General features: G+C 32.3%; 1 long non-coding RNA gene across 1 annotated transcript; it reads left to right on the forward strand.

Annotated features, from left to right (window-relative positions):
• The first annotated feature begins 295 nt into the window (after window positions 1-295).
• LOC128990093 (uncharacterized) lies at window positions 296-4,163 on the forward strand. The gene is made up of 3 exons (XR_008490489.1): window positions 296-609; window positions 2,049-2,184; window positions 3,948-4,163. It is a non-coding gene; the product is annotated as an uncharacterized LOC128990093 (long non-coding RNA).
• The last annotated feature ends 1,397 nt before the right edge of the window (window positions 4,164-5,560 follow it).

Here is a 5,560-nt window from a genome sequence, read left to right on the forward strand (position 1 = left end):
AGATGTTTAAATATAATTTCTTCTCATAACCATTCAACATAAACTCAAAACGAGTAAGTTACAGTGCATGCTCCTTTGTCGTCAAAGCATTAAACACTAACGCAGTATTCGGTTGTTTACAAACATTGTTTACAAGCCTCACCCTGTGTTTACGTTTGCGTCAAATCGCAGGTGAAACAATAAGTCAATTGCTAAAACACAACCGCTTATTAACTCCGATGACGTCTTACCCCCTCCACTCGTCGCGCCGCCGTTAGTTTATACTATATAAGCGTCCGGCGCGCAGCAGCCGCTAGTCAGTAGTTATCGCACTAGCGAACCAAGCGTGATTTTTCAACATGTTTCCTAACCCCTTTGAACGTAAACACTCCACTATTCGTCAAGTCATTGACCGGCTTATCCGACCTGACGTGAAGGCGAAGAATCGCAAAAACGCCGCGATTTTCAACTCTTCACCACTTTCCTGGAGGAAGAAGAACCTGACGATCAGCAGCAAATAGAAGACTGTTTTGTATATTTTTTTCTGTGAAAAAGTGCTTCCTCAATATTTGAGAACTGTGATTTAGTGATAGTGTTTTGAAGATGCGGAGAAGCTATTTACTGTTAAAGGTGAGTTTAAAACTTTTTCAGTAGTATTATGTTTAAATGAATTAATATCCAATGCAATTTGTTCATTTGCGAATCAAAAGTGAGGTTAACTATTAAAAATAAGCAATGGAAGATAAAACATTGAACAATATTTATATTTATAACCCTAAATAAATTTGAAACATCAATTATTAAATAATCAAAACCAATAACTAAATTCTTAATTAACCTTCATAGTCATAGAACTAAGTAATTAGTTTTGCCAGAACAATCCAAACAACTCTCACCATGCACATGTATTATTTATGTATGCATCAACATATTTATGACATGAATAGTGATTGTATTCATGAACCAAACTAGTGTCAGACGTAAAGGATGAATTAGATTCGATTAAACTTTGCTGCATTTTTGTTAATTACAGTTTAAACTATGCTAGAAAATTGTTTTGCTGAAGAAACTCAATATACATGAAAGTTGCTTTCACATTTAATGAGTGCGTTGTATTCTAAAATAATTATTCTAAGTTGTGGCTACCATTTTACCTTAGCCTATAAGATTAAAGTTGTACATCAACAGGATCACGTTTTTAAACTTCCAACACAAGAACAAGAACAAAGAACCAATTAAACCTAATTAAGTAAACTCTCCAGTTTTAAACTTATACAAAGAAAACTATTTATAAACCCGGGTCCCCTCCACTATTTCACGACTTCCACACCTTTCACCTAGGACTTCCACATGTCCGTACGTTGAACCTGGTTCCGGACGATCCAAGGGAAGGTCACCAGGTAGTTCCGAGGAAACACCTTGGATATCTTTCTTAATCCGAGATTTGCTTAAGCCGGCGACCTTGGGAAACAGACATACCAGTGTTGGTTAAAACACAGCTTCATTATAGTTACTTCCGGAGTTGTTTTAGTGTACTCTCGCAGTGTCCTTAGGTTATCTAAAAAAATGTAAATTTAAAACCTGACTTTGGATGTATTTAGCCAGAGGGAGCTAGTCTTCTATAAAGTATTGTGGTGTTTTAAATAATCGTGTGTTAGTGTTACAGTACACCCTCCGACACACACTACATAAAATTACAGCATATTGTAGAATCTGGCTCGAAGTAATATTTAGCAAGTTATAGATTTTAATCCCAAAACAGAATGATCGAAAGACGTATGTTACTGTAATTTTAAAAGTATCAAAAATGATCGATAAAAATGAAAGGTTATTATTATTGGTCTACGGTTTAATTTTAGTACTTTTTTATATTAATATTACTCTAACGACTTGTTACCCCTAATTAAATGCGAACCCTCTTACAAACAAATATTTTATATGGTTTTCTGATGTTTACGAATGATTATTTATCAATTATTTTTATTATAAAACTAATCTTTATAGGGAAATTATCTTGTATAATTATAACCTTCAATTTACTAATCAATCCTGGTTTTTTTTCGTTTCAGAAGCTTTTGGTGGAGCGGAACCATATACGGATCTCCAGAGGACGCCCAATTGGATTTTATTCCAATCCGCTTTCGCTTTGACTCTCTAATGTAGTTCTCCAACATTTGGGGGACGAGCTTTCCTGGATACAAGGTGGTGAGTTTATAATTAAAATTATTTCTTAGTAGTTTTTTCTTTTAATTCGTAAAAACATTTGACTATGATTCATTCCTCATATTTTATTTTAAAGCGATTCAATGCAAACGACAAATTTAAATTTGAATACAAATTACACCTTTAAAACTCCCGATGCATACGCCACTTAAATTGTTTTCCAAACTAATTGCAACTTCATTAACAATAGTGTAGGTATGTTTGATTTAAAAACATTACCTAAATAGTTTTTCTCTGTCATATAAATAAAGTGAGCTTGATTTAAATGTTACGTCAATTCTCCTTTTCAACAAAATGTTAGTAATGATAAAATCTCTAATTTATGTGCCACTCCATCTATGTTTGAAATGTTTATCATTAACTAAATACTAACTTTTTTCTAAGTTTTATTTCCATCCATTCCAAAGAGGGAAACTAAAAGACCACTTAAACGAAATCATTGTTGAATCGAAGTTCAGTAGGTTACTTACTTATACAGTAATTTAACAAAACTTTGATTGTATTGATAGTACCCTCAGAATTGTAACATTGAGTTTTTCTATTGATTAAAAGGCTCAGAGCGTTTATCATTGTGAAATTATCTAGATTTTCACTTATTTGACAATTCTTTTTTTTTTTTATTTGACATGATAACAGATATTCACTCGAATCATCGTTTTTGGCAAACGGCCAACCACCAACGTTGGCTAGTGATACAATGTTTTAGGCAAACTTTAGTGATCCAACCTTACTTCAATCTACATTTCAATACCCATTTGTTAGGAGTTTAATACTTATATATTTCCCTGAACAGTAACTGCACCAATGCAGACCAAATTTCAGTAATCTTCACCAGTTTGACACGATCATATCCTGAATACCATTATTTGACATGACAGTTTCCATTCAACCAATTTGATCGAATTATTGGTAGCTTCCGGAGTTTTCGGCCAAGTAGTTCAAGTGATAAATTGACCACGACCGGTCTCTGCTCTGCTCGTGACCGATGGCTGACCTTGACTGCTCCTGTAAATATAGTCTTAATAGAGTCACATTCTTGCCTTCACAACAAACCCCACCCATCACTTGACGTAAAAACGTTGCCTTCACATTTATGCTGGTTATATAAGTCTTCTCAAACTTGTAATTACGAGTACTATAGACAAAAGTTAATATTTAACAATAAAGGACAGCCTGATTGAAATTTTAAAAGTTTAAATTCTGAACCGTATAAGATGTTTGTATTTGGTTAGTTCAATGTTTTATTTTATCGCGCTATGTGTGCGATTTTTATGGTGATCATTTTTGCCTCTTTTAAACACTGAGCCAAGCCGTGTTCAATTACATATATATATATATATACCTCATAAAACTAACATAATTTGTATTCATGTTAAAGCTATAAGCTGCTAAGTACGCAAACAAAAAGGAAACAAATATTTGAATACTTTTTATATCGATACAAAGAATTGCGCTTGAGCTTGTGTTAAAAATTGCTTCAGTTGAATTTAATTTAAACAACTGATTTTACATTATTCTAAAAAATATCGATCCATTTAAACTAGAGGTACCAAAATGAAAATTATTTAGTGGAAATTATACGTCATTAACAAATATTTAACAATTTCTTATCAAACAGTTTTATATTGGTTTTTGTCTCAATGAGGTTCTCAGGAAATTCAAAATGGATCAATTTTATCTTTTTTACTATAAACTAAAAACTTTTCTCAATAATTTTACTAATACCATCGTCTTTTCTGTTTCAGATGGAATACCAGACATCAGCGAGTAACCAGCTGTTCAGTATTATCACCACATAATCATTATTTAAACATATTTATAATTTATACATTGTATACATTTAGATTTAGGTTTAAAGCCAAATGTTTTTTATTCCTTTTCTAGAAATGTGTGACAACTATGTTATTTATGTCAGTAGATCTCTTTTTTATACCGTTAATAAATTATTTGTTATGTTTTTATTCAGAGTGATTTTTTACCTGTATGTATTTGTACAAAGTAGTGTGTAGAACATCAGTTACCAAAACAATAGAACTGGTAAATGATTAATGAAATGTAGCAGAAAGATTATAAAACTTGAGGATCTACAACACAGACATCTCTCTTTTGTAGAAATCCTGCAAATATAAACTTATGGAACGTCTTTTAATGACATTTTCTAAACAAGTTAACAGATAACAAAAGTATTTTTCTTTATGTAAATAACTATTTACCCAATGATTACTCAGTTTTCCTGCTACGGGGAAAACACAGAGGGATTGTATTTGAAGATTTAAATTTTAAAATCTATAAAGTAAAATACAGATATTTGCCTCCTTTTATGAATTAATTCCTGAAAAATAATTTGAGTCACATCAAATAGTACAGACTAATAATGAAACACGGTGGATATTTTTGTCTTTTGGATATTAATTTGTAAGAATCTAAAATCCATATATCTTTTTACAAAACCACCAAAAAACGTATTCCAGGAAATTCTTTTTTGATTTTGTAGTGAAATATACTTTAATACTTTTAACTGCAATGGTGACCATATGAAGGTAGATATTTTAAACCAAGTAGCCAAGAATGGAGATTAGTGAAAGAGGAATGGTGCTATCTTGTAGTCTTGTGACTGACTAAAAGACCTACAGTTTATGGTGGAATGGAATTTGAACCCCATTTTCGCCTTTTCATTTACGAATTTGCCTAATTATCAAGATAGTACTGAGGATAATCGTATTACTCCCTAGAGAGGACGTTAATCCATACCAAGGAGTATAGCATTCACAGTACATGCCTATAAATATCCGCAATTCGTGACCTCCAAGTAGCTAAATTACAAGACAACCCCACGGTCATAATTATTTGTATTAGTTATTAGAAATAAATTGGATTTAAACCCTGATATGATGTTTTAATTGTTGAAAAGTATTGACAGAATTAACCACATATTTCCTGATAATACTGTACCTCCAATGTTTAAATTAAGGCCAAACATTAATCAAATACCTTGAACAATGAATAATCGTGTGTAGCAAACATTGGAACTTGCTGATTATTATCGAGGTGGGCATGTAAACATTGCGCAGCTTCAAACAACAATGCAGGGGTTGTAAATTAGGAGGGAAACCAACGTCAACCAACATCGCAGTAGTTATCATTTTGGCGGGAAGACAACGTCAATGTGTGTACATTTGGTCCCATCCACTGTTTGTATTTTACCTACGTTGTCCAACAACCCCTCTAGTCTCACGTGCATGATTTTGGATTTTAAAATGTTCACTTCCTACGTAAAATAAATATAATTAAATTATGGATAAAAAAAAACAAAATATTGTCTTGTATTTTAAGGATGGAAGTCATTAAACCTGGGAAC

The sequence above is a fragment of the Macrosteles quadrilineatus genome, unplaced genomic scaffold (genome assembly GCF_028750875.1).
Source record: "Macrosteles quadrilineatus isolate MER2022 unplaced genomic scaffold, UCM_ALF_1.0 Scaffold_1__1_contigs__length_201487025, whole genome shotgun sequence".
In the NCBI taxonomy this organism is placed as follows: domain Eukaryota; kingdom Metazoa; phylum Arthropoda; class Insecta; order Hemiptera; family Cicadellidae; genus Macrosteles; species Macrosteles quadrilineatus.